General features: G+C 39.9%; 1 long non-coding RNA gene across 1 annotated transcript; it reads left to right on the top strand.

The window, feature by feature from the left end:
* The first annotated feature begins 13 nt into the window (after nucleotides 1-13).
* On the top strand, nucleotides 14-24,094 carry LOC136992178 (uncharacterized). The gene is made up of 3 exons (XR_010884247.1): nucleotides 14-97; nucleotides 23,420-23,520; nucleotides 24,061-24,094. It is a non-coding gene; the product is annotated as an uncharacterized lncRNA (long non-coding RNA).
* The last annotated feature ends 3,145 nt before the right edge of the window (nucleotides 24,095-27,239 follow it).

Genomic DNA, 27,239 nt, shown 5'->3' with positions numbered 1-27,239 from the left:
TCAGGAAGCTCGGCTTCAGTCTTAGAGCTAATTTTGTACTGCCCTTGGAGGCTGCGGGGAGCCTGAACCATCATGATCGGTTCTTGTCATTATGCAAGTAGGTATTTCTTTTTTATTTGGTCACGTTTTTTGTTTTGTTTTTTTTCGGTGGTCTTTTTTGCTAATGAGTGGTTGCTTTTGGTGAACTTTTGGCTTGGCCTGGCCTACCATACAGCGGAAACCTCTGGCTACATATCCACAGGGAATATCCAGACTTCAATCATATCAGTCTGGATGTGCATCAGGAAGAGCCTGAAATAACTCTCTTTGTTCCTTTCTGCTTGTTTTTCACTTCAGGTTCCATTTACTGAAGTAAGAGGTGTCTAGGCAATACTGCATTCCCGTACTGTATTTTTGGAAACAGGGGACACAGCACAGCAGTGTTGGTAGTCTTAAGTCATGAGCAGGATGAACAGGAAGGAGATACCTTATAATGGAGGAGGGGATGTGTCAAAGACAAAACAATTGGGAATGATTTATCTGGCTAGTTTGCTAAGGCAATAATGATTGCTGCTCCGTAGAAGACAGAACAGGTAGTGGAGTCGGGATGCTTTAGCAGTCTGAGCTATGACTATGGTCTTCACTACGGAAAGAAGATCTCAAAAGAGGAAAAAAAATTAAATAGAAATATATTTAAATATAAAAATAACTAAAGTGAACTCAGAATTCTGTTATTCCAGTAAAAAATCAAGATCAGGAATTGTCTCCTGAGTGTTAGAATGAGGGACAAACTTGAATTGTGATAGGCCAATTATTTGCATTTTGAGAGAACAGAAAAATAAGCCTACACCATGGAAATTAGTCCTAAAAGAAAGAATAAGATTTGTTCTAGTCAGACAAGCAAGCAACATATAAAGCAAAGCCTATTAAAAATTGTATAAGCACGTAAAATTCATATAAAGCAAACAGGCAGGCTTCTACTAGTCAAAGAAAGATAGGGCTTCAGCAAAGTCCAAAAGCGTGAAGGGCTGCTCCCAACGGAGGCCTGGCTGAGGCCCTGGTCAGTGCACACTGTACACGTGAAGGCTTGCAGTGGTACAGCCAAAATGTGCGTTCCTATCAGGAAGGGAGGAAGGAAAGATGGTGCTAGGCACAGAGTGATCCAGAGAGGGCTGGAAGGAGAACATCTAGGACAGGTTGCAGAGAAAGTGCAGATAGAGATGGTATGTAACGCAGAAATTGTGCTGTTTGATCACAGTTTAAGGAAGGATCAAACCTGACAAGGTTTGAGGCAGTTTTAAGAGAGACTCTTTGCTGTGATGCAGACCATTTGTCAGTAGTACGTGCACTTTAACCTGATGATAGTTAGGCTGAATGTGTAGGGGCTGTGCTTGTATGTAATAAACCTGGTTGAGCCGAGCTAGTGTTTAAGTCTGAACACTGAGGTTTTCCGGGCTCTTTTGCTGCCCTCACTGTTTTTGAGACCACGATACTGGCCTGTCCGTGACACCGATGAGAACAACAGGGTTAAGGGTGAAAGCATGGTGCTGCTTGCTGACCTGTCACAGCTCAAGACAGTATTGCAGTAAGCTGTGGTAAGCAGCCGTATTTCTAAGAACAAAGAAGCTGAATTTCTCAGCTGCTGCATCATTGTCATCAGCGTATACTTCTCCTATACCAGCCCAGTCATGAAGTTTATCTCTGGTGAGATGTAACTTGCACATATGACTAGATATTCCTATCAATGCCATTCTCCAGCAAGGAAAATAGCCAAATTAAGTTTGCTGTGAAATCTCTGGTGTTGAGTTCTTCTCTACAGGTCCAGCAGAAAAAGAATGAGCTTTCCCCAATTCTTTAACTTTCTAATGACCAAATTTTGTAAGTATCATAAACTCACGGCATTCATAATTACAGCTGGCAATGTAAGAACGCTTACTGTTTCTAGGTGAGAAAGATCTATTTAAATTATTAAGCAACCTCAATGCTTGTCATGAAGCAGTGCTATATTAGAGGAAAAACAAACAAAAAATCCACTTTTAAACATAATGAACATGCCTCTGGAATGATGTCAATATGGTGTTCAAGTTGTCTGGGTGTCCTTAATGTGAATTTCTAACCTTACTTCAATTTAATTGAATTTACTTTAAGTATAAGCTTGTCTCTGAACATCCCAGGCTTGTAACACTCATTTTAGGATGATTATATACTTCTGTAATGCTTTCTACTTCTCCAAACTACCTTCCTTCTAACACTGTTTTTGTTTTTCCATTTGTGAATATGCTGCTATTATAGAGGCTTTTAGTTTGGATATAATTAGTATCCAGTACACTGCTGTTGTAAATGACTGCATGTATTACATGTTTGTTTCCTATGGGTCTGCTAAGGTCTGAACAACTTTTAGTCTATTGTAGAACTTGAAGTATTCTTGAAAATTTTACTCTCAGTTTGTTATTAACACTTCATGTTACTCACAGCTTTCATTGTGAAGTCCACTGATAATATGGTTAGGTTATATTATAGTACATATAATATTTCCCTAATGGCTAATATAAGCAGTTGGGAGCATTGTATTTCAGGTGATGCAGTTCATTTTTGTATCTTAGGATGGGGCTGCATATGTGATGTTTTTTAGATTCATACTGTGATCATGCTAGTTTATCTACCTGTGCACACAGATGCTTCATTTTGATATCAGATACTACTGTAGGAATTAAAAATGGATTTAGCTGAGTGTCCACTCTTCTTGTTTAGTGGAAAAAAGGAGAAACTATGTAAGTGTAAGATTTATTTCCAAATACGGGTTAAATCTTATGAAAAAGATATTAAAGAATTAGGAAAGGGTTAATCAGTTTGTATGATAGCTTTTGAGGAAGCAAGAAAATACTGGTTGGGACCATCATTTTGTTAGTTAAATTCATACTTACTAAAATAATCAGTCTTAAAGGGAACACGAGTCCAGAATGCTACTATACTCAGTAACAATGTCAGTTAAGGAAAAAATGGGTCATGTGAGACAAATCTAATAACTTCTTCCTCTAGTACCATTATGATTAAATTGGTTAATGACAGAGATGAAATATAAAAGAATATAAAATAGTTGGCCTATAACATAAAAGCACTGGCAGTATGTCACAAAATGATTCGTATCAGTCTTTAATTTCATTCTTATATAAAAAATTACATTTCCTCCCTATTGTAACACAGCTTTCTTAGTAGTCACAACAGAGTTTTATATATAGTATTGAGGAAACTTAGCAGGTATAAATGAGAGCAGGAATTAAAAATTTCAGATTTTTTTCCTTGCCGGTGGAATATAATTTAATGTAGAATTAACTGTGATTGTGATTTTGGTTTTAATATGCATGTGCAGGTAACATTAAACATCCAGATTTTGCTTAATCAAAATCTCCACATTGGATGACATTTAAGCCTTCAGTGGTTACAAGCTGAATTAGTTGTGTTGTCATTAGAAACCAGTGCAAATGCAGTTTTTGGCATAAAAAGTCAACACCACAGTATAACGCTATTTAGCAAACTACTCTCATATACTTGTAAATGTAGTATCTTATGTGTCTTATCCCTGTCTTATGGTAATTGTTGGTGAATATGAATTTTTAATGCCTACCATCATGGTTGTTTTATGACTTTATTTGAAAAATCTGTATTGGAGAACTACTCCACTAATAAATCATTTGATGCAGTGCCCAACAGGATGTTCTTAGAAAAAATTAGATTGAATTGACTTGGACTCAAATCCCATTAAATAGACAAAGGAGTGGCTGATGGATTAGAATTAAAGCATGGTCATAAATGAGCTATTGGTTTGTCTTCCCATATGTGTCCCACAAATAAAGCAACAACCAGAAGGACAATAAACAATTGTTCAACCCAGCCCAGACTCTCAGTAGCAGAATAATGCCTTTGCTGCTGCTTTTCGCTGAATGCGTCAATGAATGCACACACTCTGGTATTGCTAGACCTAGATTACTCTCTGTCTGTGGGATATATTCTTGGTTCATGCAAGTCAGGTGTATCCCCTCTTCATTCTCCTGGAAATCCACGTGCATACTCTCCCATACATCACTTTTTCTTCCTTTGTATCTTGCAGTACATTCTTTTCAAATCAGTAAAATATCTGGCAGTATGTCTAATGAAGTGGTCACTGCTGGAAGCACACAGGAGTAATGGTTGGATCCTCTTTAAAATCAAATATTATAAATGATCTGGAAGATAAAGGAAGGGGATACTTTAATTGCATTCAAGAAAAATAGCAACCTTATGTGTTGCAAACATGGGAGGACAAATTTAAGACCACTTAATGGGATTGTAGCAACATGTGGTGATATAAAAACAATGAGGTTATTTACCTCAGTGTTTGAGGTCTCAAAAAGATATCCAGAATTATGAAATGAGAGTGAGGGTGATGTATAGGTACTGACCAATAGTCAGCACTCGCTTCTCATTGATTGAATGTGCCTGAGAAACTATACTGTCATCATTTTCTTCTTAGTAGCCAAGAAACATGCAGTCCTGGCATTTGATGTATTGAGGACTATTTGTAATTATTCAGAGCATAATTATTTTACTGTGATGGTTTGTTATAAAATAATGTTTATTTACAGCCTCTTTCTGTTAATTTGGTAATGAGCATACCTTCAACCTTTGATCTTAGAATTAATTTAGTTCATATTGTAGTCGTTATTCTTCAAGTAAGAAAATGCTTTTCAGATACAGCTCAAGCAATAAGAAGCAACCAGTAAAGTGTCTATTAAGGAATATTTTCGAATGGCATGAAGTTTAACTACCTTGTGGTACAGTTTTCAAAGACAAGTTGTCAGGTGGCAAATGAATTATAAAGAACCTTTCACTGAAATGATCTTATTCACTTTTTTAATTGGAGTTACTCAAAACCAGGTTATACAAAACACTTCAAAATGAACAGCTCAGTCCTGTCAGAACAGAAGAAATAGACCATGTGACCTAGGAGTTTTTTGCTAAAATTATAGTCTAATTTGCCAATATTTTACTTTTCAACTAATGAGAAAAATCTAACAGTTCCTGTTGCAGAGGCAATTTAGTAGTACATTTCATTGCCATTTACCTGCAGTTAACTACTTGCGAAGATCTATTTCTGTTTCATATTTGCCTCAGCCTGATGTATTTGTAGGGTTTTTTTTTCCATGCCTTTTTTTACAGATTGGCCAATAAACATGAATAGAGCATTTTTTCTGTCTTTTTTTCCTCTTACTGATTTCATATCAGAGAAAGACAACTTTGCAACATAGACCATCTTGCAAAGAACTGTCATTATAGAGTCCCATGAGAAAAAACATGAGATTATTTAAAATAGCTAGTGGTGCTAATTTACGGAACAGAAACAAAAGATTAGTAACAGAGAGAAAAATAATTAGAAACTGTTCACTCACCAGAGTGGACAGTTTGCAATATTACAAAATGTTATTTCAAAACCCACATAGGGGTGTATTTGGATTGGTGTATTTTAAATTTCATGGTAATTACCTGCTAATTCATCTATTGTAATATTCTAAAATTTTATTAAGCCAAGAAGCAGATAATTATGAAGAAATTCCTTGAAGTGTAATTACTGTAATCTTCAAAATAACTGCTAAGAGCCAGTTGGTAATATTAGTCGTTGAACTACAAATTGTGAAGGAAAAATACGCTATGATTTAGGTTAAATGTTCTGTCTGATAACACCTCAGCGTAGTAAGAATAACCCTGAAAAGCCTTTCCGTCCTCAAATTCCAGTGCTGAGAGGTGATCATTTTACAGTTGTACATACTGTACAAGCTGACTTTGTGTTAATGCTAGGTGTGTGTGAGAGAGAGAGAGAGAGAGAGAGAGAGAGAAAGAGATAAACCCAACCCCAAAATTTTTATGGCTGGTCTTTTGCCTTGTGACATCCCTGGAGGAGCAGCTTAGTGCTTTTTTTCTGCTCACAAAGGAAAGGAAGGTATGTGGGTCTCAGAGAATTGTTCAAGAAGCAATGTTTCTCTCTTAAGTTGTTTGCTTATAGGTCACGTTGAACTGTTTTGGTTTTTTTTTTCCTCCAGAATTTTATTGTACTGAGGAAATAAGATGGTGACTTTAGATCCAGATAGAGCCATGATAATTTTTATCCCATCTTTCTGTGTGGGTTGATACTCTTTTTTCCCTCTTTTCTGAAAGCTGGCTTGCAAATTCTGGTCTCCTACCTTACTGTCTCACTACATACAAATCATCATAGTATCTAGATGCATCACAATTATTAATTAGTTTATCCTCTCCTTGTCCTTCTGAGACTGGAAGATATTTCTTATCTCTACTGAGATAAATTTCTGTTGAGGCTGGATTATCTCAGTACTTAAAAAAAAAAAAAAAAGTGAACAATTTCTTGCAAGGAGCACAGCACATGGAAGAGGGGCAGATCTAAAAATAACAGAGCTTGCATTTGGGCTGGTCCCACATCCGGTGCAGTAGAGTGCAGAAAAGCAAATGTAGATGTGACTCATTTCCCTCTGTTCTGGAGCAAACAGGCTGTCTGTCAGGTAGCTGGGACTCCCAGTGACCGAGAATTGCCTCCTCCCCAGCACCAGAGGCAGGGCTCGTTTGATCCTGCCAGCATCTCGTCCATGCTGTTTTGTGGGAGATCAATAGAAAGGTGGCATAAGGAAGTCTGCGGGGTTTTTTGCCCTGTGTAGCTGGGTATCACTTTTTTGGACTTTGCAGCTTAAAAGAGAAAGAATAAAATATAGCACTGAAAGCAAATTTTAAAAGTTGAATGTTCAGCATACACAGTATGCCTTATTTTTCTTTTTTTACAAAGTGCCCATATGTAGGTGGGCGCTTTGAAAATAGGACAGCGTGATGAGAATGACTGTTAATATTAAGCATACTTTATATATAATAGCTTTGCCTAAAGTTTTATTTGAAAAATGACTTTTTTATTCCTTTATTTTATAAAAGTCTTGTGGTATATTACCATGATCAGTTTTTATAAGTACAGTTTGGAAACCCTTTATTGTTAAATCATTTCCTTCCCATTTTATAAACTTCTTCTTTCTCACATTAGCTGTCTCTCCACCAGTAAATTAACACATATGAAAGAAACGGTCTGATCGTTTTTAAAAGCCCATCAGAGGGGAAGGAGAGAAAGAGAGAGATGCTCCGTTGGTGATGCTTTTGCACATTCAGCCTCTTTTAGCAAAGAGAACCCGATGGAAGCTGCCATCTTTGAGAGCTATGAAATGCTGGGTATCACTGATCCATTTTGAAGGATACATAATAACAACTTAATGTACTTTATATTGGAGAATAAAATAAAAGCAAGAGAGTTTTCTGTCTGAATATATAATGCATGAATGACTGCTTTTGAGACGCTGATACATAAATTATAGACAGCCTTTCAGATTCTGCACTACGTATTATTAATTAAAAACTAAAGATCTTCATCTATACCCGGGTAACACCCTGATATCTAGGCCACTGGAGAACACGTTATAGTGTTGGAGACTACATACCCCAGGCAGAATGCAGTAAAATGCTGTCTTTTTGTCATTTATGGATTGCGTTTCAGTACATGAAATGTCCAGAACCTTCTCCTATTACAGTGGACAGCAGGGTTTTTGCTTTCTAAAGAGAAAGCATGAACAAGGGTGAAGATGATCTTATATTTTCTTTAGCAAAGAAAGAAGAAGAAGAAATATTTGTATCATGTTTTGCCTAGATTATATAATTTTCCAAACGGCACAGTGTGCTCTAGGAGATCACTCTTTCTTCTCTCTCTCTCTTTCTCCCTCTCTCTCTCCTCTCATCCCTCTCTTTACAATAGATTTTAATGTCATTTGATGGGTGCTGTAGTTGCCCGTTAGATTCTTTCTCACTTAGAGGTTTAAGAGGGCAAGTGATGAAGACCATCAAAATTGTCTGATATTCTTAACAGCTGAGCTTCTGAAGTGAAATCAAAGAGCTACATAACAAAGCACATAATCCCTGCAAGCCATGGTAAACTGCATTGTCTTTTGTGTTAAGATGGAAACAGCCTATCCTAGATGGCTAAAATGTTGGTTAGTGATTATAGATTCATATTAAAGTGTTTACTCAAGGAATGTCCATTGCTTGTGATGTTTCTTGTAATCTGAGGAAAATGTGCTATCATCAACAAAATGCCTTAAATTGTGTAAGGCAAGATACAATTAAAATTAATATCAGGCCCATGTCTATAATCACAAATTTAACAGTGATCAGAATATTTCTGCCCAATTCTGACTAACACTTAAAAACATTTTTTTCGCTTGTTTTACATTGAGGCCTACAGAGGGTTGCATGTTTGTTTACACTGTACGAATCAGTGATAAGGTCTGCAGTACTGTATGTTTTTGTAGGTTTTCATTTTTGTCAGCAGAATTGTTAATGCTGGGACCATTACACAGAAGAGATATGAATTGCATACAAAAGTAGCACAATATAAATAAAGATAAATGCAAGCTCCAAAAAATATAGACTAGAACTAGAGCTTCATAGATCCTATAGCTATTGCACTAGAAGCAGAGAAATTGTTTGTTGAGAAATACACCTTCTTCAAAACCTGTACAAATCTGAGATGTTCATTGTCTCAGAAATCAGATCTTGTTGTAGCTTCTGTAGGCAAAGTTTCCAAAGACACCAGGGGGATTGTCACAGCAAGGCTCAACTCTCCAGAATGCATACATGCTGTATTAGAATAAAAATTGAAGAGGGAAGAAAATTCAGTGTGAGGGCTGGCAGGTTCAATCATTATTTCTTAGGAATGAAAAGTTTATGTTAATTAAAATGTTTTCTTTGAGGGATTTCACAGCACTGGAGAAATATCCAAATTCACTGTAAGGATGGTTCAGCGTGTTTCAATCAACTTCCAGAACAGAGGAAGAAGATCCTTCTACAAAGTTTCTGATAGCTGAAATTAGTGACAAAGCTTTTGAAAAGTCAATCTAAGAAAATGAAATTATTTATTAGCAAAAAAAAGTATTTTTCTATGATTATAGTGCAGCTCATGACCAGAAGTCTATGTGCCTAGTACACCTTGATGTCTTTAGGCATTTCTCCCAGGGAAGCTCGTCTCAGACAAGTGAGGGTAATATCCATATTTTCTTATTAGTGGTGAAAAGGTAAAATAGCTGCCATTTGCTTATGATACAAATAAAAATTTTTTCTCCCATCATCTAGCGCTCTCTTGCTTGGAAGTAGCTGCCTCACTGAGCTCCTCATTATATGCACCCATGCTATATATGAATTGGAGTCAGCCCACCAAACAGCCATCACCCAAATATTTGAATCAGTTATTTTCTGCTAAATAATCTCCCCGCGTCTCCTTGCAAACTAAATGAAGACGGAAAGAGGGATTGTGGGGGGAGGATTCTCTGTCAAACTGTAGTGGGATTTATAGGTTGCTTAGTTTTCGTTTTCCTTAGAGAAATAGCTGATTCAGTATTTGCCGTTGGGCTTTACACTGAGGGCTGAGGAGGTCTGCTTGTGTGACCAGCACAGTCAGAGCACTGTAATCATCCCGTAACACCGCGTCAGTAAACTTTCAGCCTTGACCTGCAATGAGCTGCACATTTGGCTGCTTTGCAGCACTTGGTAACAAAAGACACTAATAACGGCAAAAGCAGGGTTTCCAAGGCCTGTCTCATTCCCCAGACAAAACACAATAGTCATCTCCATCCCTCATGCCTTTCCTCAGCTCCACATCACCTCCTTTACTCTGCCTGTTGCCTCCTTCCCCTGCCTCTTACACAAACTGGTAGGTCGTGGCCCAGAAGCCCTGAGTGTTGCGGCACCCTGCAGAGTTCAGGGTCAGAGCAGGCTCAAATGAGCCAGGCCATGAGTGTAGGAAGTGCTCGGGGAAGAGGGCATGGCATGGGGTGCACCGCAATCGAGACAGATGTGACACTTCAGAGGAAAGGAAACCTCTGACCGTTTTCTATTTCCAGGCTCTGGGAAGCCCACATGGTCAGAAGCTGCTCTCATCATACGTTGTGAATAACCCCCAGGGGCACAGTGATTCAGAGATACACACTGAGTCACAGATCACCACAAGTGGCTTTCATGAAATATTTTTCATGCACTTTCTAGCTAAACAGAATGGCATCGCAGTCAAAAATTATTCCAGTCTGAAGACAGATGGAAAAATGTCCAAAGTTACCTCACCTAGCAGGAAAAATTTTGGGAGTGAGATTGACTCTGGAATCTTGAATTTGAGACAAGACCTCAGATACAGATGCTGGACAGTTTCTTTCACCTTTATTTAAAAACTCTGATGCTAAATATTATTAGGGACAATGTTCGGAACTAGGTGTACCAGAAGTCGTATACAGAGTTACACTGCCTTTCTCTCCTGCATCTCTGTGCTTCATGGGAGAACAGAAGTTAGTATTTCTCATTTACTGGTAACAAATCATATGTTCTCCCATCAGTTTATATATGCAGGAATACATATATATATTCTTGCAAGTAAAAGGAATGGAGTTGAATTTCTGCCCATTCCTTGTTGAATTCTCACCCACCTACTTTAGTATACCCTTAAGCAAATAGATTATACTATTTTCAGTCTTGTGTGCAGAGTTTTATGGTGCGTTTGCAGATATGAAGTCAAAGGATTCAGGCAGTGATGACTTTCCCCTCATGTTCCCAAGCTTCAGAATGAATCGTGTTGTGCTTTCCATTAGTATAGTGCAGTTCTTCGGGGTTTGCCTTTTAAATACACTATTTCAAAACAGGTTTTTGAAAATAGTTGTTGTGGCAGCAGGATGCTGAGTGGCGTGTGGGCTGTGTGAAAGTGGCTCAGAGATGTGGAACGCCAGCATCATGGCTCACAGAGATTACTGGACACCAGGCAAGTAATGCAGTAAGAGCTGCAAAGTGAAGGCAGTTAATCACTGACTTCCTTACTATAAAAAACAATTGTTTCTCTGAACCCTTTTACTCATTATATTTGTCCAGAAGAGGGAAGATGAGACATGATAAACAACAACTGTATACAATATAGTATGTTTGAAATCCTCAAAGCTAAAACCAGGTTCTTCTCACCAAAATTAGAATTGCTGTTCATACTGAAGATCCATTTAGTCATATGTTTTTGTCTCTGGTTGTGGTTAGAGCTGCTTCAAAAGAAGGAATAATAATTATTGTCAGGGCAGGCAGCCTACGTGGAAGCTACCTTGCAATGTCTGTTTCCTAGTGTTTGACTAATGCAACTAGACAGGAAAGATTTAGCTTCAAAAAGCCAAGCAATAGTAAACCTAAAAACAATGGCATACTAATGTTCCAGACAGCTATTCTTTCTGGAATTTTGTAGTATTGTATTGATTATCCATTTCTGTCTTTCTGAAGCCAATGTAGTTAACCAAGTCCATTTGAAAACAGTGGAAAAAATCTCATGTGCTTCAATGGATTTTGGATCTGTCCTTTAGACCTATGGCTGGCTTTAGAAGCTAAAGGATGCAAAATTAAATGTAAAATTTTTAAAATATTTTATGTGTATTTATTATAAAGTGTTTATGCACACACACACACACACACACACACACACACATATGTATAAAACTTCCTTAAAACATTCCTGAAGCAATCATGTAAAATGAATGGTATTGACAAGATAATGGTTTTAGTGGCAGTCATTCGTTATGCTTTAACTGCAATGCTGCTCATGAATAATTTGATACATTTCATGCCAACTGAACTCTTCATGTTACACCACACAAATTACCTACTGCATATACAGACACACATATTCAGGCAATACCTTGAAAGTATTGTAAAGCTGTGTAACAAATTGCTTTTATCCCTTATCTTTGATTAACTAACATCAGGGCAGTTCAGAGTTGAAATGCATTACCTTTTTTTTTGCATTCACTCTTTCTAAGGAGGTTTAGATGTTTATTTAGTTCCTTGTAAATATAGAATGTTGACATCATACATATAGATTTATGTATATGTATGGATACTGCATAGATGTAGTGTACATATATACACACACAGCATTTTCTGTTACATATGCTGATTTTATGTGTCTCGTTATATTCTCTAGAGATTGAAGAGGAAAATAATTTTGGGTTAAGCAGTTAAAATTACGTATATGATAGACGATTATGTAGAGATCTAAAAATGAGAATGCAGGAATGTTATAAATATTGGCCATATTTTTAAAATGAGTAGACATAGCACTCCTTCCCACAACCAAAGCTGCCACTTTATATTTGGAATGAGAAGTGATACCTTTCTGAAGCAGACGCAGGCATCTTCTTTGCTGAGTTACCTCCTTATTCAGTGAAGACTGTGTTCCCTCCACTTTCCATTCCAATTAAACTGTAGGGAAAAACTCCTATATTTTCTAAATACAGCAAGCATGTTCCTTTTATCAGCATGTTCTAGTGGTACCCAGCAGATGTTCCTATCAACAAAACATTCCATCTTATTTGGCCACTCTTGTATAAATACTAAAAATATAAGCAAATACAATCTGAGATTAAAACATTGCAGCACATCGAACTATTTAGATCACAAGTGATGTGAAGGATTTATCTTATGTAAAGAGTTAAAAACTCCAAATTGAGTCCTGAGCTACCAGTACAATTTGTAATGTGAAACTTCTACTGGCTTCAGGTGATAATCTGATTATTCAAATATTGCATGTGCCAATGAATATGAAATTGAAGCTCCAAGTTAATAAGTTTTTCAATGAACTTCTTGCTGTTTTTTTCCTGCTTGAAAAGTGTTGCTTTTTATTTAAGCGGGTTGCATGGCCATAGCAAGGAAGGTGGGTACAGAACCTCACTCACGTTGTATGTTGGGTGGCACACTGTAAGCCAACATTTCAGTGTCTTATTTAGAGCAGGGCAGAGAACAAAACGACCCTGTAACACATAGGAAATGTGAAAGAAGCATGCGGGTGAAGAGAAATAAAGGCCTTGCTGCAAAGTGACCATGATGTCAGATCCCAAGTGCATAGTCTTGTATTCAGGTGATTTGGGGCCCTTAAAATACTTCCTTTCACCAACAGTGCCTTCTGAATACTTTCATTGCTAGGATTAGGAAAGCAGGGTTTCAAAAGAACTGAAGATACCACTGACTTCCCTGAATCAAGTCCTTTGTTTGATCTGAACAATGTAAGGTCTTCAGATGCAACAACTAAACTGCTCAGTGCCAAGCTACTGCCTGTCCCCGCCCCCCCCATAGAGTTTTATGGGGGCTTTTCATCCATTTGTAACTTGGCCACTTGAGATGACCATCAAAAGAGTCAGGAGGAAAAAGTCTGAGAAAACCTCAATATGATATTTCTCACCCCTGCAAGCCTCTGACCCCAGGATTGCTGTGGATGAAACGTGATCCAGGCTCAGGAGCGGTGCATCCCTATGAGTAGGAAGTCAAGCAAAGGAGGTAGGAGACCTGCATGGATGAGCAAGGAGCTCCTGGCAAAACTCAACCAGAAGAAGGAAGTATACAGAAAGTGGAAAGGGGGACAGGCCACTTGGGAGGAATATAGGAACGTTGTCAGAGTATGCAGGGATGCGACGAGGAAGGCTAAGGCCCGTTTGGAATTAAATCTGGCAAGAGATGTCAAGGACAGCAAGAAGGGCTTCTTCAAATACATCAGCAGTAAGAGGAAGACTAGGGAAAATGTGGGCCCTTTGCTGAATGGGGTGGGTGCCCTGGTGACGAAGGATGCAGAGAAGGCAGAGTTACTGAATGCCTTCTTTGCTTCAGTCTTTACCGCTCAGGCCAGCCCTCAGGAACCCCAGACCCTGGACGCAAGAGAGAAAGTCTGGAGAAAGGAAGACTTTCCCTTGGTGGAGGAGGAGTGGGTTAGAGATCATTTAAGCAAACTTGACACCCACAAATCCATGGGCCCCGATGGGATGCACCCACGAGTGCTGAGGGAGCTGGCGGATGTCATTGCTAAGACACTCTCCATCATCTTTGAAAGGTCATGGAGGACAGGAGAGGTGCCTGAGGACTGGAAGAAAGCCAATGTCACCCCAGTCTTCAAAAAGGGCAAGAAGGAGGACCCAGGGAACTACAGGCCAGTCAGCCTCACCTGCATCCCTGGAAAGGTGATGGAGCAGCTCATCCTGGAGGCCATCTCCAAGCATGTGGAGGAAAAGAAGGTGATCAGGAGTAGTCAGCATGGCTTCCCCAAGGGGAAATCATGCCTAACCAATCTGATAGCCTTCTCTGATGGAATGACTGGCTGGGTAGATGAGGGGAGAGCAGTGGATGATGTCTACCTAGACTTCACCAAGGCTTTTGACACTGTCTCCCATGACATACTCATAGACAAGCTCAGGAAGTGTGGGCTAGATGAGTGGACAGTGAGGTGGATTGAGAACTGGCTGAACGGCAGAGCTCAGAGAGTTGTGATCAGTGGTGCAGAGTCTAGTTGGAGGCCTGTAGCTAGCGGTGTCCCCCAGGGGTCAGTCCTGGGTCCAGTCTTGTTCAACTTCTTCATCAAGGACCTGGATGAAGGGACAGAGTGCACCCTCGGCAAGTTTGCTGACTATACCAAACTGGGAGGAGTGGCCGATACACCAGAGGGCTGTGCTGCCATTCAGAGAGACCTGGACAGGCTGGAGAGGTGGGTGGAGAGGAACCTCATGAAGTTCAATAAAGGCAAGTGCAGAGTCCTGCACCTAAGGAGGAATAACCCCATGCACCAGTACAGGTTGGGGGTTGACCTGCTGGAAAGCAGCTCTGCCGAGAAGGACCTGGGAGTGCTGGTGGACACCAAGTTAAGCATGAGGCAGCAATGTGCCCTTGTGGCCAAGAAGGCCGATGGTATCCTGGGATGCATCAGGAAGAGTGTTGCCAGCAGGTCGAGGGAGGTGATTCTCCCCCTCTACTCAGCCCTGGTGAGGCCACATCTGGAGTACTGCGTCCAGTTCTGGGCTCCCCAGTACAAGAGGGATGTGGCACTACTGGAGCAAGTCCAGCGAAGGGCCACAAAGATGATTAGGGGACTGGAGCATCTCTCTTATGAGGAAAGGCTGAGAGAGCTGGGCCTGTTTAGCTTGGAGAAGAGAAGGCTGAGAGGAGATCTTATCAATGTGTACAAGTATCTGAAGGGAGGGTGTCGAGAGGATGGGACCAGACTCTTTTCAGTGGTGCCCAGCGACAGGACGCGAGGCAACGGGCACAAACTGAAACACAGACACTTCCATCTGAACATGAGGAAAAACTTTTTCACTGTGAGGGAGACAGAGCACTGGCACAGGTTGCCCAGAGAGGTTGTGGAGTCTCCTTCTCTGGAGATATTCAAAACGCGCCTGGACACAATCCTGTGCAATGTGCTCTAGGTGACCCTGCTTGAGCAGGGGGGTTGGACTAGATGATCTCCAGAGGTCCCTTCCAACCTCCGCGATTCTGTGAGGCTGTCAGTGCTGTATCAGTCCTGCATCACCACCTCCAATGATGAAAACTGAGAAACCTTGAACAATCAAGCAGGCAGATAGAAAACCACTGCATGTGTCTGGCCCCAAGGAATCAGGTCTTAAAATGAGACTTTAAAAGTACAAGAACTGTTGTATTTTTCCTAATTACTATCTGATCTTGGACCCTCTTGGAGGTCAGGGCACAACTACAGCACCCAGAAACTTCCATTTCTTTAAAAGTGAAAACTGAGATTCTCATGGAGTCTACGGACAGCAGTACCTGGAGCATTAAGAGAAAGTACCAAATGCTGTGAGATTTTCCAATAACACAGCAAATTGGCAATGTTGCAGAAGCAATTAAACTGAGGCTGTTCTAGACACTGCACAAGGGATGTCCTGTAGCTAGGATGAGCTAATATAGGACTTTTTTAATAGAAGCATCTTAGCACTCTGTACTGCTCCTTCTGCCAATCTATGCTGTTGTAGGTGGTGAGAAATGGAAGAAATATGCTTGAAATTATAGTTTCCCAACAGATTGAAATTAATAACTGGCAAACTGTCCCATTCACAGTGGCTATTTTTTCGAAAGTGTTAAAATGAGAAACCAAGCTTTTTAACTTTTTATGACCTGTGGCAATTTTTCCAATTACCTGAGAAACTTATGGTGCAGGATGACATTGGAAAAGATATGTAAAGGACATCAGGACTTATCAAAATAATGTAAGCAAGCACAGTTTTCTGGTAGGCTACCTGTTGCTCAAGTCAAAGGTGCGAGTGAAGACACCTGATTGTAGGATGCCTGCGTACTTTCATCCCCAGTAATTGTCAGGCCCAAGATATACATCTCTGGACTTCTGCCACACATACCATGGGTATTGTACTGAGCGGGAATCATAGCCTGGGTGTAGGCCCTGACCAGCTTAATTGCCCTCTGTGACAAGCAGGGATGCAGTATGCGGCTGTGTATTTGTGTTGCTTGTATTGCAGTCAGTAAGAATAATGATATAATCATATTATAATCATACCGAAGATGTAGTTCTGGAAGTCAGCAGGCCCATCTAATAAAGTGTCAGCAGCCACTAATAGTTTCCCTGGCAGGTGTTGTGCAATAGCTTGAATGATGTATGAACAATTGTTGACATATCTGATATACATTGCCCCCCCCCCTTTTTTTTTTCCTGGTACATTTAGTTTCTGGTCAGTCTGATTACCCAGAGCACATGCATTCAGTCCCTGAAACCCCTGCCATTTGCTTCCCTTTCCCTGCCATCCTTCATCTCTTGTTATTTCTCCCCACTTGCCTTTTGATATATCTCCATTCCCAGGTTTTGCAGAAAAATCTACACTTATCATCATAACAACATTAATATTATTAGAAAGATGTTTCTTTGATCTTTTTCCAATAAAATCATCACAGCAAATTTCTAATTTGTTCAGAAAGAGTGTTCCATAAATCTTACCACTTTCATAAACATCAACTTGGCATTTCACAGGCTTTTTTGAGAAGAAAACACTGAATGCATTTAGAATATTACAGCTAAAAATATAAGGTATAATAAGGGATAGTGATCTTCTTCAGAGAAGGCAATCAGACCAGTGGTTAGTGAAAGTTATTTATTTGTTTTCAAAGCATGTTCAGTTCTCTTATTTTTATAATAATCAGAGCTATTTTTTTGTTGTTCATAGACATTTGTTGAAGCATTATCAAATATTTGGAGAAGTACAAATACAGAAAGTCTATTATTTTATTTCCTGTTAATTTTGCTGGCATTGCTCATATTTGTGCAGATATAAAATGAAAGAATTCCTTTTCTGAAATGACTTCCAGTGTAAGTAGTTTAGGTCCTACACAGACAGAATAGAAACAGGAATGTGATGGAACTAAACTTCTATGTTATTTTCCTATTTCACTCCTGTACTATATGAAGCTTGACTAGTTAGCTGTTTACTATCCTCTCTTGTATATGATCACTGCAATTTTTTTCAATGTCTTCATTCACTTTGCCTTTGAATATCTTACTATCTTCTCCAGACTGAAGCAGTAAACCAACGTCACAGTAAGCCAGGCTTCTATGTAAAATGTTCCTGTGAAATCTGGTAAAGACTTCGCTCATTATCTTTAGTCCCTATATAATTTTTTTCCTTTGTCAATCTTAGTCTTTCTGCAATTTCTGAAGCTGTGCAGGCTCCCTCTGGTGGCTAGCTACCACTGGCAAGTCTCTGGTTTTCACTAAAAGAGAGGTAGAACATAGGAGTTTAAAAGAGAGATTAGTTCATATATTCTGCTTTTTATTTGTCATTAGCAATATAAATTTAGTTATCATTAGCAATATAAATTACTATAGACACAGAAATATAATAAGATGTTACATGTCAATATACATAAATATAAAAATATAAAATAAAATTTGTGGTGATATTCTAACATTCTCCTAAATGGAGACTCCTACTTCATTTAGAAATATTTTAATATCTTGCAAACCAAGCACAGTTTCTTTCTTTCAAAAATTGCAAGGCCAAAAAAGTTCATTTTAATGGTCTTTATCATAAGACACTGATATGAGGGCTAAAAGGAAACAACCATCTCACCACTGTTCTTCATTTCTATCTTTCCAGATGCTGTTGTCACCTCTTTTCCATTTCCTCCTATGCCTTGAGCAGCCGGAAAGTTTTGTTAGTTTAGCCATTTAGACTTCATATCAGCAGATTTGGGTTCTTGTCTTTTCCACTGCACGGCAGCCGCATGGGCTACATGCAGGCCTTTTCAGCCCGGCCCCTTGGGCTGGGCTCGCAGCGGGAGCCATGGTGACCCCTCGCTTGTTTGCAAGTACAGTTTACTGTACAGATAAGACGTTCTTTTTAAAACAGAGCATGGCAGTGCTGACCATTTACCAGGATAAAGATATCAGACTTTGTTTATTAAATAAAGGGCATCAGAAATGCTTTCATTTCCACAAGGCATTTTCTAGTATTTTGTTATTCCCGTCTTGTGTTTTGTATGTTTTAACAGCATGGTGCAAAGACTGAATGTGAACTATGAATCATTTCTTATGTTATTCTTTCAGGCTAATCCAGTGCCTGCTAAAATCAATGGAGGCCTTTTCACTGACTTCATCAGAGGTATATCATGCCCTTAGTTAACTTATATTAAAAAAAGAAAAAAGGGAAGGGGAAGGGGAAGGGAAGGGGAAGATCACTTCCCTTCATGTTTTTACAATTGCAGAACAGATTCTTACTTTTTCTTACCTTAATTTACTTTCACTCTTTATATGGAGCAGAATGAAAGCCAATAGTATTTCAGGCCCTGCACCATAATGGATTGTATCAATGGATACTTTCTTAGTAACTATAAATGCTGTGTTGGCAATTGTAACAGAAAGGAAATTCAGTCTTAACAGCAAAAGATACATACTAACAACTCGTCCAAAACCACCAGGAGTCCAAGAAAAGCAATTTTTTATGGTGAAAGACATTGGAGTTTGACGTGTTTTTTTTTAATTTCTGTAAAACTGATGATGCTACATCAGCGTCCTACCAAGCACATACTTTTGTTGCCCTTGCTGTCAGCAGCGCGGCCTGTGGAAGGAGGTGTGCAGTGGCCCGCAGCTGGGAAGGGATGCTCAGCCTGCCAGGGGAGGGCCGTTGAGGGAACCGACTTAAGACACCATGCAGGCAACTGCACTCTGACACTGACTGGCCTCAACTCTTTCATAGCAGCACAGACTTTATGATTTTTTGCCCCTGGGGAAAGGACATGCCCATATTCAATGGAAAGCACCCCACCAGTTATCTGTCACCCATGATCAGTGGCCCGGAGCCTGCCAGGCGGCTGCGCGCTGCCCAGTGTATGCCTCCACCTTTGGAGGTGCCAGGGCAGCTCAGAGCACTCAGCCACCTTCGCCATTACAGCTGGCTCTTCTCTCTCTCTTCCCCTGCCACACATGCAGGGAATGGCACAGGAAGGGACGAGTAGCAGCTGCTTGCTGACAGCAAAAGTGCTTTCTTACAGCAGCTTGCCCTTGCCTTGCCCCCTCCCTCAGACCCCTTTCTCACTATAAGGAACAGTTCAGAATACATTTTGGGGGAACTGCATATGTTTTTTCCAGAAAGGAAAGAATAAGGGAAAAATGATGTTGACTTGGAGGAGCTAAACTGAGCATCTGCAGCTCTGCCTGATCCCAGCAACTTGTCCTGCATTTCGCACTGAAAGCCATGTTTGCTGCTGCCAGCTGGCCCTCCTCCCCTCTGTCGCTCAACCCAGCCCCTGTTGAGACTTGGGCCAGGGATAAATGAATTGTTTTACAGCAAGAACCTGAATTAACTATAGCAATAGCAGGAAAGTAGGGCTGTATTGGTTATGTAAGAAAGGAAGACTGAATTAATTGTTTAACAAACCTGAGCAGGGAAAGTGAACCTCAAAACAGACCTTCCTGGAGAAATGATGTGGTTGATGGGCCTCCATGTGGCATAGTAACTGCTGTGGCTAAGCCGTGGAGCCAGGTCTGTAGGGACTGTGTGAGAGAACAAGGCCAGCCACATGCCTTCTCCACAACATCCCAGGTTCAAACCAAGAGCCATGTTATTCACCCCACTTTCCTGTTTGCAGCATGTTGCAAAGCCAGCTTATGTCTTCAGGAGCAGGCCATACGATCAAAAACACTGCAGCCCCAACTGCAAGCATGTGGTGCCAAACAGGTCGCACACACTCCAGCCATTTGCTGTGCATTTGGGTGGCATGTGCCTGTTACTGGTGAGCGTATAGTGGATTAGGGCTGTGACACCACACTTTCTTCTGTGGTAGTCCAAGGGGAGAACAGTCAGAGTCATCCACCACCCTCTGAGACCACTGTTACAAGGAAATAGTGGGTCCTGTGCAGACTCCCAGTATGCTGAGAGCCAGCTGGGGTCAAGCACTGAGAATCACTGCAACAGCTCAGCAACTGGGCCATCATTTATGTACGTGATCAGGGACTTAGGGCTTAGAAGCACCAAGGTAGAAAGATTTCTTCCATGCTGCATTCCTTTCACATAAATATACTTGGCAGACAAGGACATCTGAAGTACCTCTCTGTGGATTTGGCACAGTTTGGCCTTACAGCCAGAGGAGAAATTGTCTTTTGCACTGTAGGGAATAGCAGCACACTGTTTGGGAAGGCAAATCCTGCTGACTTTACACATAATCCCACTGGTTTGACAGCTGTGCCCCTTAGGCAGGAGATAAGAATGAAGGAGACACTACACCTCTCATCTAGAAAAGCAAAAGGCAAAAAAAGCCAATTGCCTCTTTTGACAATTATGTAGAATACTGAAAATAACTCTTAATTTGTTACGTTGTACCATGTGAGTGATCTGAAAGCACATTCTGCCTTGGTGTGCACTGATACAACTTCAGTAAGTCCATTGGTGAAGCTAGGCCAAAATTCTGGTTCTGATTAATCAAATCAAGGTAGGAACCAGCCATAGACCAGACTGAGTGATCCTGAGGTTTTCTGAAACATTCATGAAAAGAAATCCTAGAAAAAATACCTGACAAAGTATATGTTACATTTTCCTTGAGTCTTTTGCTGTCTATATCTAGATATGTTTTATGAGAATTCTATGTAGTTCCTAAACTCTATTTTGAATTAAACAGAGAGAATTAAACAAATAGACCTAGAACTGTGCTCTTTTTAAAACTCTGAATCATATTTAAGCATGGTAAATAACTCTTGGGTTTACAAGGATGAGATACAAATGTTGCTAATGATTTTAGAGTGTTTGGGCAGAGAAATTTTTGTTTCTGAGCAAGTTAAAAGATCTCTGGTCAGTTCCCTGACTACTTTGGAAAAGGACAATTCTCTGAAGCCAGTAAGGCTCCAGTGCATCCAGCTGTGTCCAAAATAAAGGAAAAACATTCAATCTCCTTCTTCCCTTAAAATTAAGGAGGCAACAATTCTGTGTGGCAAAGGATTATTTTTGTTGACATTCATTGACATGTTCCAATTCCCACGTGAAGTCCGATCTACATGTCAATAGAATCATTCAGATGACTTCTCCAATTTCAGTAGTTCTGAATGGATGCTCAGCTTTCTGAGTGAGACTGACATTTTCACACCAACAGATCCACAAACATTTAAAAGTCTATCAGGAGGTAAAATCTCGTATACTTCACTTTTCAGGAGGTTCAAAGAAGCAGGCTGTGAACTTTGTAAAACTATTTGCCTAGGGACCACCTGTGGTTCTATTTGTAGCTTCTAGGTCGACAAAGCTTTTGCCCACAGGAAAATGAGCTGGTTCACCACAGCCAAACTATAGGAATCTGAATACAGTCCACAGATCTTAATCAGTTCAAAAGTGAACATTTCCAGTAAACTTTAAAATCTCTTCCTCTTGCTAACAGGAAAAAAGGATTACTGTGAAGGATTGTATCTAATTCATACTGTTCATGAGAGTGAGTGCTATCAGCTCCAGCTCAGCTAGGCACAGTAACTTATTTTACTGCAATTGCGACTAAAATCAAATTCAAACCAGAGTCCAGGTAGACTGGGCATGTCTTCTTTGATAATCTAATATAAAAGTAATCTCAATGGAGATTAAAAAACCTGTATACAATTGATACAGAAGGAAAACTCTTGTAAAACCCCCCTTTTTATAGAAACCCTGCGTGTGGCCACAGCTATTCACTTTGAGAACAGAGATGTAGAAAGAAGAAAGCAGGGAAAGTCACATCAAAAGCATCAGGAACAGCAGGAGAACTGAGACAGTTTTGAAGCTAGTTTCATACACTCATTTATTTTTTAATTGCTTTGATCTTTTGAAAAGTCCATGTTATGCACTGAAAACTTGGAAGATAGAGCACTCACATTACTGCATTTAGTAGCTGCACTTGGAGGTGGAATACATAAACACATTTCTTTGTGTGGACTTTATTAACAGAAGAGCAAGAAATAGTGAATTTTAATATATTTTCATTAGAACATTGGGCTTTGCATTTTATGCTGCTTCATAGAAGATGATTTTCCTGACTCTAACCTTCTCATGAGTTAGGAATATGGGCTGTTGGGAGATATAAGAGCAGGGATGAGAAAGGGCTATAAGTGCTATGCTGGGCTGGTCCAGTAGTACTTAGTGTAACATAACAGCATCAGCTGATCACGGTAACTGGCATGGGGAGAAGCACTCCTGATTGCTGCATGGCATCTGGAGTGGCATGGGAGAACACCTGATTGAGCAGCATGGCTGAGGGTATTTCTGTGGAGGGACTGAGCTGATGTGTGGAAACGCCAGAGTTGCATCATTTACCAAAATAACTGCTATCAGTGTTTTATTGCTTGTTTGCTCTGCCCTCTGCCATATCCAGGGCTTTATCCTTCCCTGAATGAGCATTGTATGACAGGAAGGAAAAGGTGCCACCTAGTAGGTAGGGCACTTTATTATAGTGAAAGGAGAGGCAGACTAGGGCTCTATCCATATACCCAGAACTCTGTATTATGTAGTAACAGTTTTCTGGAAAACTGCAGAGTTGGTCCTTCAAGCAGGGACTGGGACGTGTAACTGCTGCAGGATTGTGTTTGTTCTGTGTTCTCCTTCTCTCCTTGTATTTTGGAGATGTGGCACCATGCAGAAAGCATTCAACAACACAAGTGCCAGATGCCTAAGCTGCCAATAGCATGGTGGTCAGAGCCCTCTCAGGAGAGGGGGGAATCTGATGAGCCTTTTCAGCATGTTCTGATGATGCTTATGTCAGAGAACATAAGTGAGAATTTCTGAATCACAGTGAGACAAAGATGGGAGAGAAGGCTGAACAAATATGCACTGTCAGTAGTGAAGGACTTTGGCATATTCATAAAATAGAGCTTTTGGCACTGACAGCACTGAAAGGTCACAAGCCATGGAGTTTGGTGGCAGACAGCTAAGTCTCAGGACTACAGTTTTAGTCTCATGCTCCTAAATTCTTCTTACATTCATCTTAGACAACTAAATGTCTCTCTCTCTCTCTCTCTCTCTCTCTTTTTTTTTTTTTTTTGTATATAACCCTTAATTGTTTTCTCTTTCAGCTTCCTGTCATATCTTCCCCTCTCCCTCCATCTTGAAAGAGATGCTTTGAGGACATGAATGCTTACTGCTTGGAAAACACTTGGACATGACAGCAGGGACAGTAAGTATCCAGATAGTAGTAAAGTAATGTAAAATAAAAGCTCTCTGATTACAACAGCTCTATGCACACAGTAGGCAGTTTAATTTTTTAAATGATGTGTCCAGGAGTGTATTGTTTTAAGCAATGGACTCACAGTAATGTCAATAAAAGTCTAGAATTTTGAGCAGAAGTATCAGGCAGACAGTTTTTTGTCAGGACTCATCATCATACACATACAGTGCAGTTCTTTACAAAAATTAATAATCATTATTGAAAATCTGTACCCCACTGACCTGATCCGAGACATTTCTGCATGAGCTGAAAACTCTTATTTTCAAATGCTAAGTACCAACTGAAAGAATATAACCATTCAAAAATTTTTAGGCTGTAGTAGGGACCAGTAAATCACAGCTGACAGGTCATGTGGATTTCCTACTATGATCACAACCTTTTCACTTCATATAATTCCTCCAACTACATGGTTCCTGGCCAAAGCCTTAGAAAGTATGTGAGCCAGGTTTAACAAGCAAAAGTTATGAAGAATCCTGTTTCTTTCTTTAGGAAATAAATGAATAAGCCAAGAAGACAACTGAGCAGATTACAGGAGAGCAGATCCTGCAAGGGGAGATATCACCTGTCTGCAGATGTCTTGGCTCCCAGTGTAGTTTGTGTGCAAGATCAACATTGGTAAGCTAGCCTGAAGACTGTATCATTCTCCATCAGCAATTAAATCACCTGATTAGCATAATTAATTTAACAAGAGTACTTAAAGGGATTAAGAAAACTGTTAGAGGAGCCTTGGATCAGGAGAGAAAAGTAAAGCAAGGCAAAAAGGTGATTTTATGGGGCTTATAGACAAAATACTAAAAGCACATTAGCCTGCAAGGGGTACACTCACCTTGCAGGCCAAACAAGCTGTGTAAAGGGAATAGTCCCACAGGAAGCAGATGCTTTCCTCCAGAGGACTAATGAGAATGTAAGGACAAAACAAAGTTGCTAAAGTGATGTAAAATAGCTTTCTTATGAAGCAATAAAACCAAAGATCTGACTAAGACATCTCAGGTTGATGTATAAATCTGTAAGGCTGCCCACAGATTGTATAGGAGGCAGCAGCATGAGCTGCAAAAGAAAAAGAAGCTTTTTCTATGAAAGGGATAGCTACTGGGGTGTATGCAACCTCTTTAAACTGGCAGCTGTAAGTGGTGTTGATGATAACACCACTGCCTCCTGCATGTGAGGAAGAGGTTTGTAGGGCTGGTTATCTCAGTATTGCTTTGGTATGGCAGCCTTTTCTTTTTCATGTTTGACTGGTGTGAGGTTGACTGTGGGACCTTCTCCTTGGGCTCATGCTAGTAATGTTTTAGAGCAGGGAATAAGCTGTCTTCATTAGCTCAAGCTTTGGGAGGGCTTTACTGTTTTATTGTTGTTGTTGTTTTGGGGGGCTTTGGCTACCCTCCCAAATATGCCAGACCCTGGCAAAGGTGCTTGGGTCAAACTATATTGAGGAGGTGATGTTGCAAATTCAAAGATGCATTGTGCAGAGGGGTGTGTAGAGGGACCATTTCTCTGCTAGATGGGGAATGGGAGAAGACCTCCTTTTGCCTCAAGGAGGTGGGGAGGGGGAATTTGGGCTCCTGATGTCTGACACAGGGGTGCTCCTACCTTTTCCTGAGCATGTGTACAAAGAACAGCTTCTGGGACATGGAGAAAGGTTATGGAAGGTACAGATTATAGATGGATAACCTATGTTTGTTGAGGTTATTCATTCAGGATAATTTGCTGGTGAGAATACTAGCAGTAACATTTCCAGGTTTGTCCAGTTAATTAAGACTGCAGCCAAGCTAGCCCTTGGTCCCCTTGTCTTCCAGCTCTGCTTGGCACAATGAGGTCTGTAATGCTAACTTTTTCCGAACATGCCAAATGTGCATTGCTTTTTATACAACGGGGCATTTCCTGAATGGCTGAAGGCACTGAGCCTTCAACTTCATTGCAGCAGTAATGTATGCGACATACAGTGACAACTGGGTAACAGCCCGTTAGGGCTCATTACTATATATTTTCCATACACTGCAGTAAACTACAAAAACATACAAAGTCTCTCATTGCTTTTCGTAGACTAGATGTAATTCACATCTCCATTCTGGAATGAACAGAAAGGAATAGTTCCTTAAATATAACTTCAAATATTTCGGTTAATATTTCACAAAAAGAGAGGAGGGGGAAAATGAGGTAAGACTAAATTAAACTGTGGAGAGCTTTGTCCTATTCCCTTAATAAAATGGAAAAATTAAAAAGCATACCTTCTACAAACTGGTAAAATTATATGGTAATTTACCATTCATTATTAGCCTGCAAAACAACTTGTATTATAATAAACTTCATAAAGTAGTCCTACTGGAATTCTGCCACTGTTTTAATTAACAAACTCATCATACATTTTGGTCATTTATGTCTGTTTTATGTATCAGGAAAAATGGTTTTCATATCAAGTTGCATAACTGATGGTGGTTCTGTATAATGATTTGTAGTTAAAAAAGGTAGTAGGTAGCTGCAGTCTGTTATTACTGTTAATGAAATTATTTCAGCTTGCATACTTCTTATGGGTTTGTTCTGATGTCTGTATTTGGGCTGAGTTCCTTTGTTCAAAATAAGATCCAAGCCTTAAAAACAAAACAAAAAAAACCCTTCACACAAAACAAAACCACACCCCAAACAAAAAAACCCATCTGCTTACACTTACAAAGAGAAGTATTGTCATTAAACCTAAAGGAGAAATTTATTTGCATTTAAGCTAAGCACTAATTGCAGTCTGCAAAATCAGGACAAGAATTCTTAAGCATATTCAAAAAATGCCTGATTCACTACTTTGAATTTATAAATACGTCCTGCTCCAAGGTTGTGATATTTGCTGACAGAGGTTACTCAAAATCTGCAATATTAGGACTATTTTTGGTTTGTGTTCTATGGCTTCCAAGTACCTGTTAACAATAGGCATTGTGAATAACCCTAGTAGTACTTATGCAATATTAAAGAATAAAAAAATCACTTCAAATAAATACCCTAGTTCTATTATAATATGCAGATAAAATTTAGACTCTCATGAAGAGGCAATTAAGCACATGAAGTAAGGAGATGCAAAGCACAGCCCTGATCTTGTAAAGGATTCAGTCATGCCAAACAGCTGGTGTGGAGAAAATACTGACATAAGCAGATGGACCTCTCAAAATTATTCAGAGCTGCGATAGTTTCTTGCAGGCTTGAACCTGACTTACTGCAATCTTTGCAACCTAAAACTGAGACTGGCTGATGCTAGTGGAAGGTTAGAGTTTCTTAAATGAGAACGTTTCCAGGACTGGTGAAACTTGCAGTAAAAAGCAGACTTTCAAGACGGTGGTGGTCAGGCTGCAAAAGGTTTCTTAGGGAGGCCATTTCCCTTTTCACCTTACAAATTTCTTCTACCTCCCTCACTGCATCAGCTCTTACAGGTACACAGGCCTCTTCCATTGGAATGGCTAAGAAGTTGGAGCACAGCTAACCCTTCCTGAACCAGACTAGTCTGAGTGTGCTGACGCAAGGCATTAGACTGTATATATTTGTTGTATGTCTATGTTCAAAAATAAGTGTGTTGATGCAATGACAGATAGAAAATAGGTATATCTACCAGTACAGTCTTTAAAGGAAAGGCAGTATCTCTGGAAGTGTGAGACAAAATTGCACTGTTATGCAGAGTCCTAGGCAAA

The sequence above is a fragment of the Apteryx mantelli genome, chromosome 5, assembly GCF_036417845.1.
Source record: "Apteryx mantelli isolate bAptMan1 chromosome 5, bAptMan1.hap1, whole genome shotgun sequence".
Lineage (NCBI taxonomy): Eukaryota > Metazoa > Chordata > Aves > Apterygiformes > Apterygidae > Apteryx > Apteryx mantelli.
This window is presented reverse-complemented; position numbering and strand designations above follow the sequence as displayed.